Below are 15,163 nucleotides of genomic sequence, written 5' to 3'. Positions count from 1 at the left end.
TGAACCAATCATAGAGCGGTAAACCTTTTGGTCAACCGGTTTGCCATCCTTAGTCAAATCAAGATGTCCATTAGTAGGCATGGGTGTTTTCATACCTTTGCTTTCTTGCATGTTGAACTTCTTGAAAAGATCCTTGGTATACTTTGTTTGAGAAACGAAGGTACCTTCCTTAGTTTTCTCGACTTGCAAACAAGGAAAAATTTGAGTTCACTCATCATAGACATCTCTAACTTCTCTAACATTAGCCTTCCAAACTTTTCACTAAAATGGGGGTTAGTAGAACCAAATATGATGTCATCCACATAAATTTGGCACACAAATAATTCACCATTAACCCTTTTAGTAAAAAGTGTAGAATCAATCTTCCCAATTTCAAAGCCTTTTTCAACAAGAAACTTGGTCAAGCATTTATACCATGCTCTAGGAGCTTGTTTAAGACCATAAAGAGCTTTGTGAAGTTTGTAGACATGATTAGGTTTCTTAGGATTGACAAAGTCGGGAGGTTGTTTAAGATAAACTTCCTCTTCATTTTCCCCATTAAGAAAAGCACTTTTAACGTCCATTTGGTATAAGGTGATGTCATGGTGATTGGCATAAGCAAGTAAGATGTGTATGGACTCAAGTCCAGCAACGGATTCATATGTCTCACCATAGTCCATACCTTCGACTTAAGACGGTGCCTGTGCGGGTGGTGGGTTGGCCCGTGTAGCTTTTGGGCCCTGTCACCCAGGAAAAATCACCAACACTAGTGGTAATAAGGAGGAGGAAATCACCCTATGATGACTCAAGAGGCCAGACGCACGAAGAGAGGAGCCTGACGGAGGTCTCGGAGTTGGATGCTCGCGACCTCCACCACGCTCAGGGGTCATTGATGAGGTCCTAAACCCAAGGTACCCAATGTAAAGGAGCCCGACCTTGACCTTTACCATGGCCCACTAGGCCCAAGGTGCATCTGGTAACCCTAAGAAGGTGAAGGCGACGAGCGTGTTCCCCAAGATAGAGGGCGGCGGCAATAAAACATGAGGATTCATGATCATGAGCGTGTTCCACTAGGTACAGGCAAAGGCACATATAAACCATGAGGATTGAGTCGTGACTTAGCTTTTTGACATGTAGTGCAGCGAGCAATAAAACGCTCAACATCCCGTCTCATCTTTGGCCAAAAGAAATGTGTAGCAAGTACGTCCTCCGTCTTCTTCACGCCAAAGTGTCCCACTAATCCTCCTCCATGCGCCTCCTGCAACAACAAAAGACGAACAGAGCTAGCTGGAATGCATAGCTTGTTAGCACGAAACACAAATCCATCATTAACGACGAACTTGTTCCACACTCTTCCTTCTTTACAATTCTGCATTACATCTTTAAAATCAGCATCATGCACATATTGATCTTTGATGGTCTCCAAACCAAATATTTTGAAGTCAAGTTGTGAAAGCATAGTATAGCGATGAGACAATGCATCAGCAATAACATTTTCTTTTCCCTTCTTGTGTTTAATGACATAAGGGAAAGTCTCAATGAATTTAACCCATTTAGCATGTCTACGATTCAGTTTAGCTTGACTTTTAATATGTTTCAAAGATTCATGATCAGAATGTATAACAAATTCTTTGGGCCATAAATAATGTTGCCATGTTTCTAAAGTCCGAACAAGAGCATATAATTCTTTATCATAAGTAGAATAATTCAGACTAGGCCCACTCAATTTTTCAGAAAAATATGCAACAGGTTTGCCATCTTGTAATAACACACCTCCTAATCCAATTCCACTAGCATCACATTCAAGCTCAAAAGTCTTATTAAAATCAGGAAATTGGAGTAAAGGAGCATGTGTCAACTTATCTTTCAATACCGTGAAGGCTTCTTCCTGTGCGGTACCCCAAAGAAAAGGCACATCTTTCTTTGTAAGCTCATTGAGAGGTGCAGCAATGGTGCTGAAATCTCTCACAAAACGCCTATAGAATCCAGCGAGGCCAAGAAAACTCCTCACTTGTGTGACCGTTTTGGGCTGCGGCCAACTCTCAATAGCTTCAATCTTGGCTTTATCAACTTCAATTCCCTGTGGAGTAACAACATAGCCAAGAAAAGATACTCGGTCGGTGCAAAAGGTGCACTTCCCAAGGTTACCAAACAAACGTGCATCACGTAGAGCAATAAAAACAGCACGTAAATGTTCCAAATGTTCCTCCAAAGATCTGCTATAAATCAATATGTCATCAAAGTAAACTTGATAGAGGCAAAGGTGTCCCGTCTTTCGATGAGATGGTGGATTTCGCTTTGGTGGAAGTCGACTTTGACGATCCGACTACGAACGTGCGAGGACGTCGCGCCTTAGCAATCGCTAAACCAACTCCGAGAGGTTATTGACCACGCCGGAGCACGATCAACCTGACCACGAGGGTCTGTTTCCTGCGAGCAAACGAAGAACAAGCAAGAAACTAAGATTGCAATCTGGATATTGCGAATATAAGATGAAAGCTTTATTGATCAAGGTGGGGTTCTGTGACGCCTTTGTCTGGTCGTTGAACACAAACGAAGTACGCGAAGTTGCAGCTATGGCGAACTTTTAATCTAAACAAAACCCAAAGTCTAAACGATGCCCTAAGGGCTGTATATATGGAGGAAGAGGGGGGAATTTCGTGGCCCTTGGTGGAGGAGTCCGAAATCAACCCTATCTCTTGTTTCCCCACACATACGGACTCTAAAAATAGCCTATACTTATGTATTTCGAAATTACATGGGCCTGGCCCAATAATAAGGTGACGCAGCACCTAAAATAGCCTCGGGACGAAATTTATGAAGTGGCATCTTGTATATTTCGTCCAAGGCTTCATGCACCCATTTTGGGCCTAAACGGAGCTTTGATTTGCGCAAATCAGGAAATCTATCCTTACGCAAATGTAACCAAACAAGATCTCCAGGTGCAAACACAACATGTTTTCTACCCTTATCTCCAGCAAGTTTATATTTAGCATTCATACGCTCAATGTTTTCCTTAGTTAACTCATGCATTTTTAAAATCAATTCAGCACGTTGTTTAGCATCAAAATTAACCTTCTCCGAAGATGGAAGAGGCAACAAATCAATAGGTGCACGAGGTAGGAAACCATACACAACTTCAAAAGGGCACATCTTAGTAGTAGAATGCAATGAACGATTATAAGCAAATTCAATATGAGGCAAGCATTCCTCCCACATTTTCTTATTATTCTTCAAAACAGCCCTAAGCATAGTAGACAACGTTCTATTGACTACTTCAGTTTGTCCATCAGTTTGGGGGTGACAAGTAGTACTAAAAAGTAGTTTAGTCCCCAACTTAGCCCATAAACATCTCCAAAAGTGGCTAAGAAATTTAGTATCACGATCTGAAACAATAGTATTTGGCACACCATGCAAGCGAATAATTTCACGAAAGAAAAATCAGCAACATTAACAGCATCATCGCTTCAATCTTGGCTTTATCAACTTCAATTCCCTGTGGAGTAACAACATAGCCAAGAAAAGATACTCGGTCGGTGCAAAAGGTGCACTTCCCAAGGTTACCAAACAAACGTGCATCACGTAGAGCAATAAAAACAGCACGTAAATGTTCCAAATGTTCTTCCAAAGATCTGCTATAAATCAATATGTCATCAAAGTAAACTACCACAAATCGTCCAATGAAAGCACGTAAAACTTCGTTCATTAATCTCATGAAAGTACTAGGTGCATTAGTTAACCCAAAAGGCATGACTAACCACTCATATAATCCAAACTTAGTTTTAAATGTTGTTTTCCATTCATCTCCCAATTTCATACGAATTTGATGGTATCCACTACGCAAATCAACTTTGGAGAATATTGTAGATCCACTCAATTCATCAAGCATATCATCTAGCCTAGGAATAGGATGACGATAACGAATAGTAATATTATTAATGCCTCTACAATCAACACACATACATGATGTACCATCCTTTTTCGGCACTAGAATAATAGGAACAGCACAAGGACTAAGGGATTCGTGTATATAACCTTTGTCGAGAAGCTCTTGTATTGGACGCATAATCTCCTTCGTCTCCTCTGGATTGGTATGGTATGGCGCATGGTTTGGCAGTGAAGCACCGGGAATTAAGTCAATCTGATGCTCAATCCCTCGAATAGGCGGTAATCCCGGTGGCACGTCTTGTGGAAAGACGTCAGCGAACTCCTGCAAAATGTTAGTGACAGCAGGAGGCAAAGAGGAAGGCACGTCCTCGAATGAAAATAATGCCTCTTTGCACACAAAAGCATAGCAAACAGATTTGCTGAAATCTAGCTCATCAATATCAGATTTGGTGGCAAATAAACATGCACTTTTCAATTTAATTTCAGAAGCAACACTAGATGGTTTATTATTAGGCTTCATTTGTTGCTCAAATTCTTTTGCCACAATCTGATTTTCACTCTTATTCTTCTCCTGTTTTTCTTTATTAGCTCTATTAATATCATCTTTCAAAATGGAATCAGGAGTCATAGGAAGCAAAGTAATATTTTTATCCTTACGAACAAGAGTATACTGATTGTTTCTACCATGGTGTACAGAATTTTTATCAAATTGCCATGGTCTACCAAGTAATAAGGAACATGCTTGCATAGGTACCACATCACAATCAACATAATCAGCATATGTAGAGATACTAAAATGCACACGAACAGTATGTGTTACCTTAACCTTGCCGCTGCTGTTGAACCATTGGATGTAGTAAGGATGTGGATGTGCTCTTGTGGTGAGAGAAAGCTTCTCCACCATCTCCATGCTAGCCAAGTTGTTGCAGCTCCCTCCGTCCATGATGACGCGCATAGAACGTTCCTTCACAACTCCCTTGGTATGGAACAAATTGTGCCTCTGATTTTGCTCAGCTTGTGTGACCTGCACACTCAAAACACGTTGAGCAACTAAACATTCATACCTGTCAGCGTATTCAGGAGCCATGTATTGCGTCTCATGATCAGAATCAACTCCACCATGTTCTTCACGTGTAATAAGAGCCAAAGTCTCCTCATCATAGTCACTAGCGGACTCATACCCACCATCCTCGGTAGCAATCATCACACGCTGAGATTTGCATTCTCTCGCATAATGACCTCCTCCCTTACAACGACGACAAATAATATCACTTGTGTGCCCTGATGATGCTATGGAAGAAGAAGAACGTTGTGCAGGCCCCGCAGGTGCGCTCTTGGCAGATAATGGTGGTTGTGCTTGTTTTCTTGTATCACGGCTGGAGGTGGCACCTGATGGAGGTGCTGGTGCAGTTGAAGTAGAAGATGCACGCGGTGTCCATGATGAAGGTCGGCCTGCAGAAAAGTTAGTTCGCGCCAATGCTTGTCGATCCTGCACTTCACGTTCAGCTTTACAAGCAAGATGGAATAAACGAGTGATATTAGTATACTCCTTATAGTCTAGAATGGTCTGAATCTCTCTATTTAATCCACCCAGAAAACGTGCAAGCATAGCTTCATTCTCCTCAACAATACCACATCTAATCATGCCAGTTTGTAATTCCTGATAATATTCTTCTATAGAATTTTTTCCTTGTCTACGCTGCAATTTTTGAAGCAATTCACGTTGATAATATGGTGGAACCCAACGCGTACGCATAGCAGTTTTCTAAGCAGGCCAAGTAGTTGGAATAGGATATAATCTACAATGTTCAGACCACCATACACATGCAAAACTAGTGAAAGCACAAACAGCAGCAGCAACCCGTCTCTCCTCAGGATATTGTAAACATGTAAATCGTTGTTCAGTTTCTAACTCCCAAGTAAGATATATATCAGGAACATATCTACCCTCAAATGGTGGAATATTCAATTTCAGTTTAGGAATATGGACATCATCTCGTACCTGAGGTGGTGGTGAAGGCCTACCATTACGAATATATACCTGAGGTCGACCTGCTGGTGGTGGTGCTGGTGGCTGCACGTAGTTCGGATTTTGATCAACCTCATCCTCATAATCGCCCGCATACTCATCATCCTCCTGGGTACCAGCAGCAGCAGTAGCACGAGCCAAAGAAGCATTAACAACAGGAACAGCAGCACCAGAAGTTTGGCCATCCTCAATAGGAACACGCTTCGCTCGTCCATACTGATTCGGAAGGAGGCGTTGTTGTTGTTGTTGCAGAGGTGCGATAGGTGCAGCCGGCGATGGTGGTGGAAAACGCGCGAGCAATTCATTAAACTGCTATCAAGCTTTGTTTTGAACGTCTTCTCAATGCCATCTATCCTCTCCATGGCCTCGTCAAATCTGTTGAGCACATCTTGCACCTGTCCACTCATCATTTGCTGAAATTTATCATGTAGCTGTTTGTTCGTCAGGTTCTCCCAATCAGTCTCATCGGCTTGTGATCCTACCGTGGTTAGCAGCAAATAGAAACACACAAGAATATGATCCTACAGACTACTAAGAAGTGGTGATGGTGTATCACAAATCCGTCAAGCAAATCTCAAATTCTTACCAGTTCTTACCCAGCAGCAGGTGGTGATCGGCAACCGTTGTAGTCAAAACTCTCAAAGCTTGGATAGAACGATTACCAGGGAGAGTCAAACGCACGACGTAGATGTATGTGGAGCTGGGAAGGCTTATAATATGGTAGCAAAAAAGGATCAGCAATAATCAATTCAGAGATGCAAAGTTGAATAAACGCTCAACGACGGTACTGTGCTGGTCCTAGGCTAGACTGTACTAGAGACGCGAGCCTAGAACATTAACAAAATCACGGCGCTGCACGTAAACAAGGGAAAAGCACACTCTGGATTTTTCTTTTTCGCTCTTTTTTTTGCGCTTCTTTTTTTTGGCAAAAAATCACTATAATGGCGAGTGTCTCAAAACTCTTCCGAGGTCAAACTGACAGGATGGGCATGAAATTTTTTTGACCAATTTTTTTTTTCGACTGCCCGGACCCAAAAACTGGAAACGGGTCAAAAAAAACTTTCTATAACGGCGACTATCTCAATACGCTTAGAAACACCTAAAAATAGGATAGCCAGAAAATTTTTCGACAAGTGCGTTTTCGAAAAAAATTGGGCCTAAACGGAGGGTGGTTTCCGGACTCTTTTTTTTCCGAAACCTACTCCGGCAAGGAAACACGAATCGGAATCTAGATGGATCTCGAAAACAAACCTAATATGACAAGAACTCGGATTGGTGGTGGATATATGGTGGTAGATGGCAGCGGTGGTGGTATATGACAGCGGTGGTAGTATATGGATACGGATTCGAAGCGGTGGCGGATAAGCGGTGGTGGTAGATGGCAGGGGCGATGATGATGGTGCAGCGGCGGCGTGACAACTTATGACCAGAACTCGAAACTCTAAAAGACTAGACTCTAAGACCAGCAACTAGACACGACGATGCAACCGCAAATTCAACAAAGCAAAACCCTAAAAAGATTATGCAATGGCTCAGACTGGTTCGGATATGATGAACTAACCCTAATTTTTTTGTGGCTTTTTCGTGGACTATAGGTATGAAGAAAAGACTCGATCTAAACTACGAGAAACTGTAAAATCTCACCGAGCAACCTGGAAATCTGATACCACTTGATAGAGGCAAAGGTGTCTCGTCTTTCGATGAGATGATGGATATCGCTTTGGTGGAAGTCGACTTTGACGATCCGACTACGAACGTGCGAGGACGTCGCGCCTTAGCAATCACTAAACCAACTCCGAGAGGTTATTGACCACACCGGAGCACGATCAACCTAGGGTCTGTTTCCTGCGAGCAAACGAAGAACAAGCAAGAAACTGAGATTGCAATCTGGATATTGCGAATATAAGATGAAAGCTTTATTGATCAAGGTGGGGTTTTGTGACGCCTTTGTCTGGTCGTTGAACACAAACGAAGTACGCGAAGTTGCAGCTATGGCGAACTTTAATCTAAACAAAAACCCCCAAAGTCTAAACGGTGCCCTAAGGGCTGTATATATGGAGGAAGAGGGGGGAATTTCGTGGCCCTTGGTGGAGGGGTCCGAAATCAACCCTATCTCTTGTTTCCCCACACATACGGACTCTAAAATAGCCTATACTTATGTATTTCGAAATTACAAGGGCCTGGCCCAATAATAAGGTGACGCAGCACCTAGAATAGCCTCGGGACGAAATTTATGAAGTGGCATCTTGTATATTTCGTCCAAGGCTTCATGCACCCATTATGGTGGCTTCAAAGTCCTGAAATCATCACTTGTAACTCTGTTCTTGTTCCCCTTGCGCATGGCATCATCTCCATGCTTGTTCTTGCTCCAATGTTCATCCTTCTTCAAGCTAGGCCCTTCATTTGTAAGCAAAACAAATGTATCCAATTTAGGCAGCATCATATTCTCATGAACATTAGAATCATTACCAAGAAACGAAAGTACCTGATAATTTAATTGGCGTGCGCGAGCTCTAGTAATTGGTCCCGTATATGTAGCAGTAGGGGTTGTGGGTGTAACAATGGTATTGATGTCCTCATCAACAATACCCATCGGTATAAATCGATACTCATGACCATACCCATCGGGTATCCTATACCCAATGGGTATCCCATGGATACAATCTATGGTATTTAAATTTATGAAAAATAGAGAAATGAGTCTAAAATTCAAGTGATGATAAGCGAGTAGTATAAGACCAACCCAGCCTCCTCTGGTGGGTGGTCTCTTGGAGAAATCAAGCGAGTATGATCAACGGTTGGTGGAATCTCAACGTAGTGGGAGACGGCTGTGGGAATTGGGGATCGCTGGATCGAGAGATGGACAGGAGTTTCCGACGACGAGAATTCAAGATTTCATCTTTTCGAGGAGACATATATGATGTAGGGGGAGTGGCGAGAAAGCGTGGGTGAGCATATGAGCTATGGCCGGTTTAGGGAATACAAGATTTAGGGATGGGCCATTGGAGTTGGATGTTGACACCACATGTCATACGACTTATTTTCATTTATTAATTTTTTGTGGGTATCCATTGGGTTACCCATGGATGCAATTTCATACCCATGCCCTATCCATATATTTTGCGGGGTATGGATACCCATTACCCATGAATACAAAACCTCTTCATGTCTTGCCCATGCCCATTGTATTCGGGTAGGGTACCCGCGGGTACCCATACCCATGGGCAAAACTGCCATTCCTAGACCGATCTGCCCGGCAACTCGGACCCAAGCGGCCCGGCTGGATGCTCCATGAAGGGTAGACCGCGTGGTGCGCTCGAGGCCACTGTCATTGGCCACGGCCTCACTGGCTAGCCCTCATGGCATGCCAGCCGATAACAGACGGCATGGGCCCCACACGCGAGTCGTCAGTGCGACCGCAACGCACGGGACGTTTGGAGCGACCGGACCAGCCAAATGGGAGGCAAGGATACCTCCAGGCGGGTCCGAGCGCATCTTTGCGCGTAAGAAAGCATGCGATGCCTCAGCCACGTGTGTTGTGCGGCCGCCTCGACCCAATGATAATGGCCCGATGGGTCCGAGCACATCTTTGCGACCCAATGACAATGGCCCGGATGGGTCCGAGCACATCTTTGCGCGTAAGAAAGCACACGATGCCTCATCCACGTGAGCGGCCACCTCGACCCAATGACAGTGGCCCCGGGCGAGCCGGACGGTACACCCGTCATGGACCATCCAGCTGGGTGGCCCGGGCAGATCGGATGGCTCGCGTCAGCCCGAGAGGCTCCTGCGGCACGCCACCGCGCAACGGACGTCCAGGAGCCTCTCTTTGCGCGCGAGGCTGGTACTTCACCATCCTTCATAGGAGTAAAAAGACGAACAGGGTTTCCGCCACATTCCAATGCCTAGGATAGGAGTCATGTCCGCTCCCGACCCGCCCCCAACCCATCGCCCACTGGCCCATACCAGCGGCATTCACTCCGGCGCCGCCGGCCACCGCACATCCCTAGACGCTCTCCTACCTGGCCTGCCTTGCACGTCCGTCCCTGCCGCTTCCTTGGGGCTCCCTGACCTGCGGCGCTCTTCGCGGCCGGCTCCGCGGGAATCTGATCCAGATCCAGATTGGGGCACTCCTCCGCCTCCGCCTCCTGGTCGCCCTTCCAGCGTGGACTCTAAGGTGGACTGCGTCCTGGAGACCCCGCCCGAGCTCCTTCCCCGCGCGCTCCCAACCACCATCTTCAATGCTCCTGCTTCAAGCCGTTTCGCCAACACGTCATGCATTGATGGTGTTAATGGCGGAGACCATTCGGGATGGCTTGTGTGCTTTCAGCCCGCCCCTGCGCAGGCCGCGGCTGAGCAATCTCTCCTGCGCGGCGCGGCGACTGCGGGGCTCGAGGATGATGTGACGACGCCATGGATCGAGGTCAGGCATGGGCGGCCGCGCCCTGCGTCGGCCCCTGTTGTTGCCTTCACTCCCCGCGCCCCTCCTCCCTCCTGGATAAAAGGCCTCTGCTTCCACTGTCTCAAGCCTCGACATCGCGTCGTGGATTGTCGCGACCCTGTCACCTGCAGACGGTGCTTCCGCTCCGGCCACATAGCACGTGGCTGCACCCACGCTCCGCGCCCGCACCTGCGCCCCGGTGCTCCCTCGCCCGCTCTGCGTCGAGCTCCTCCTCCCGCGCCTGCTCGTGTCCGCCTGCCGGCGCCCATGCCCGTGCCTCCCCAAGCTGCTATGGCTTCCTCCTCCGCTACATCTTCGGCGCGGGATGGTGACCACAATGCCCACCCGGAGGTGTTCGCCTTCATCCACAACACCCCGGCCATGCACGTGGAGGCGGCGCTCCTGGAATCCAACAGGGTGGTGGCCTGGTTCGACCGCGACCGCCGTGCCTCCACCAACGAGGTTGTTGCGGTCATTGCGAACGAGGTTGGTGCCTTGGTGCCGGATGTCATCGTCGTCTTCCACTTCCCCGAGCGGTTCCTGGTGCGTTTCATCCACAAGCATCACGCTGACATCGCCACATCCCGCCGGGAGCTCCCGTTCAGCGACACCAAGCTTCAGATGCGTGCCTGGCGCCTGGAAGCCCATGCTGAGCATGTCGACCTCCGCCACCACGTGCGCCTCTGCCTCGAGGGGCTGCCATTGTACGCTTGGGACGAGGAGGCGGTCGCCAAGGCCGTCGGCTCCGGCTGCTCGCTGGACTACATCGAGCCGGCATCCAAGATCAAGTCGGTGACCGATGTGCTGGCCTTGTGGGCGTGGACGCCATGCCCAAGCAGGGTGCCAAGGGTGAGCTGGGTCACATTCCCCGCCCGCAACGGTGGCGCCCCGGTGTACGGATGCAAGCGGCTAGAGCATCGTGTCCAAGTCCACCTCGACATCCATGAAGATCCATCCTCCGACAAAGTGGTGTCCAGGCCTAACCCCTGGAAATCAAACATCGTGGATGGGGAGACATTGTTGCGTGACAGGCGCGAGCGCATCTCTCGTCCTATTCAGCGGGACCGCCAAGACCGCAGGGACCGGGACGACGAAGGGGACCGTGGCCGGGGGCGCGACGGCCGGGGCACGTCCAGAGGCGGGCAAGGCTGGGGCGACCGCATCCGCCGGAGCCTCTCCCGTGCTCCGCGTGATGAGCAGCGCGACACCGGCAGAGAACGCCGAGATGGGCGTCAGGGGAGCCGCAATGGTCGCCGCCGCGACAACTCTGGGCTACCCGTTGTCCAGGGCGTTGTTCCGGTGCCTCTCGGCTCTGGCTCCCTGTGCGCTCCTCCCATGCATGTTGGGGAGCTTGAGCCTGCTTCGGATGTTGTCGGCGCTCGGGGCAGTAGCCCGGTCAGGCAGCAGCGGCCGGCCTCTGCCAGGCGCATATCCAAGGACGCACGCACCCCCCGCACCCCCCGACATCACCACCCCTGTCTCCTACAACGGTGCTCCGAACCCCGCCGGCCTCCAAGCGTGACGAAGCTCATGCTGCTGCGGCAGCCTCCCAAAATCTGAGTCCGGCGCTCATCGAGCTTTGTTTGCCGACCATGATGCAGCGACCTCTTCTGGACATGTCCCCGATGCGGCCCCCAGGCTTTGAAGTCTCGCCCACCCCGCCTCTCCAGTGCAACGGCAACTTGCAGTGAACCCCTTCGACAACCCGTGCTCGCCTTGTTGATGCTGGACACGACCTACCCGCTGGCTTGGCGGAGCTCGTTGTGCCCTGTCTCGAGCTCCCAGGAACGCTCTTCTGCTCAAAACAGTCGGCGCTCCTGCCGCTCACATCTGTGCAACCTTCTGAAGCACCCATGGCATCACCGAGGCCAAGCCCTTTAGCAGCCCGTCGGAAGACTTTGGCAGGAATATGGATCTCCAAGGAAGGCAGGATCTCTCTGCAATGGATCAGGCGTCCTTCCAACCGCATGCCGGCTGCCCCGGCTGCAAAGGTGGCTGAGCGCCTTGTTTTTCGCAGCCTGGGCATAACCAAAGATGGTGAAGATGTCACCGCTTCGACCCTGAATGTGTTCACGGAGAGATTCAAGGAGCAGCTCCCCCCTGAAGTGATTGTGGCCATGAGGGATTTTTTCAAGCTTGACGATAGTGCTATTGCTGTTGTCGAGGACGCGCTGATAGACCACGGTGGTGCAGCGGCTATGGACTCTGTGGGGCTGGAACAAGATGGCCAGGGATCGTAGCCGGCGATCGCCTGAGTAGGTAGTCTCTGGGTTAGGGCCTTCATGTTTGTTATGTTAGTACGCCATCCTGATGCTTTCCAGGGGATTGCACTTGCTACTAGTTTGCACGTATCCAGTTCGTGCATAGGCATTAGTTACTTTGGGTCTTGTAGATGGGACCGTGTTCCCATTGTGTGTGTGTGGATGTTTAGTCAGGTTCGGCCATGGGCCATGTACCTGGGACTTGGATCCCCTCCTGGTTGTATTATTGTCATTCCATATGTTAGTCAAAGGGCATCTGCTGTGCACCCATGATAGAACAGCCTATCAATACACTCAGCTGGAATGTGAGAGGGCTACCATCTCTGACACCACTTGTCATTTGGTTTGTCTCCAGGAGACTAAGTTGAGCACCGTTGATAGATACATTGCTGCTTCTCTCGGTGGAAACAAGCTTCAGAGTTTCGTGCACCGCCCGGCCACCGGAACCAGGGGTGGAATCCTTATGCGATGGGATGATAGCCTCCTTCATGTCTCCGACATCACCACCTCGACTTTTTGTCTCTCTGCTATGGTGCGGATTCGCGCTTTCGACTCCTCCTTCAAAATCACGTCCGTCTATGGCCCCACCGACAGCGCCTCCAAAGATGCATTCTTTGCGGAGCTGCTTAGCCAGAAGCCACCTCCGGGAGTGGCATGGCTTGCCACTGGAGACTTCAACCAAATCTACCGTGCCAGGGATAAAAACAAACGGAATGTTAACTGTAGTAGAATCAATCGCTTTCGTGCCGCTTTGCAATCTTGCAAGCTCAAGGAGATCCATCTACAGAACAGGCGTTTCACCTGGAGCAATGAGAGGACAAATCCCACCATTTGCAAACTTGACTCCTTCTTCTGCAACGCCGAGTGGGACACCACCTTCAACACCCATGTGTTGCACGCCTTGTCGTCATCCCTCTCCGACCACTGCCCTCTCTTGCTTGCTGACGACAAAGGACCCAAAAGGCCTCGGTCCTTCGAGTTTGAAAATTTCTGGACCTCCCTTCCAGGATTCCATGACATCGTCCAAAAGGCATGGGCCGAGGGCGTGTCACACACGGAGCCTTATCTCATATTGCATCACAAGATCAAGAAGACCGCGCTACGTCTCAAGGAGTGGAGTAGAAGACTCTTCTCAGCAGCGAACATTCACTTCCACGCGGCACTACTCATGATCCTAAGGTTGGACATTGCGCAGGAATCGCGCCCCCTATCGCCGGAGGAGCTTGACCTACGTGCTAGACTAAAACGCAGGGTGATCAGTTTGGCAGTTCTGCAGAGGGCCAGAAAGAGCCAATGCGCCCTAATCTCTAACCTCAAGGAGGGTGATGCAAACACAAAGCTCTTCCACCTCCGCATCAATGCCCGAAGAAGAAAGAACCACATCCACCGCATCAAGCTCGCAAGCGGTTGGGTTACTGACCATGGCGAAAAAGAAAAGATCATCCATGACCACTTCTCTGAGGTCATGGGGAAGGGGCACACGAGCAACCTTGACTTCAATTGGGAGGAGCTCAACGTGCAGCCGGTCGACCTTCACACTCTGGATGACACTATCACTGAGGACGAGGTTTGGAACGCCATTAAAGAAATGCCAAGCGGCAAGGCTCCCGGCCCGGACGGCTTCACGGGTATCTTTTTCAAGAAATGTTGGGCCATCGTCAAACCTGATATCATGCGAGTCATCCACCGGTTTGACTCCCTTCACACGTCCAATCTTCAATGGTTGAACTCCGCCAATGTGGTGCTCTTGCCCAAGAAGGATGGCGCGGAGGGCATCTCCGATTATAGGCCCATAAGCCTCATCCATGCCATTGCCAAAATCATTGCTAAGGTGCTCTCCTTGCGGCTTGCCCCGCATATGGATGCCCTCATCTCCAACGCCCAAAGCGCCTTCATAAAAAAGAGAAGCATCCATGACAACTTCATGTATGTGCGGAACTTTGCTCGACGCCACCACAAGCGCAAGACCCCTGCCCTTCTGTTCAAGCTTGACATAAGAAAAGCCTTCGACTCTGTCAAATGGGAATTCATCCTGGACCTCCTGCAACGTAGGGGTTTCCCTAGCAAATTCCATGACTGGATTGCCGCACTGCTTTGCTCCTCATCCTCGCGTTTCCTGCTCAATGGGCTGCCCGGACCTCCCATCTATCATGGTCGTGAATTTCGTCAAGGGGACCCGATCTCGCCACTGCTATTCGTCCTCGCAATTGACCCGCTTCACCAAATTCTTGAGTTGGCAACTAGGAAGGGCCTCCTGCATAAGATTCGGGGATGAGGCGCTATGATGAGAACCTCCTTATATGCGGATGACGCAGCTATTTTCATGGCCCCAATCAAAAGCGACGTCGACAACCTCGCCACCATCTTGAAGGGTTTCGGTGATGTCACGGGTCTATGCACCAACTTCCACAAGAGTTCGGTTGTGCCAATCAGATGTGCCAATGTTGACTTGGATCATGTCCTCAGTGTTGTTCTCGTGTCTAGAGCCACCTTCCCGATGAAATACCTGGGACTCCCACTCTCGGTCTGGCAGCTCAAGACTGTGGATTTCCAATACCTTGAAGA

This window comes from Triticum dicoccoides, chromosome 4B, assembly GCF_002162155.2.
Source record: "Triticum dicoccoides isolate Atlit2015 ecotype Zavitan chromosome 4B, WEW_v2.0, whole genome shotgun sequence".
Classification (NCBI taxonomy): Eukaryota; Viridiplantae; Streptophyta; class Magnoliopsida; order Poales; family Poaceae; genus Triticum; species Triticum dicoccoides.
Note: the sequence above shows the minus strand (reverse complement) of the source record.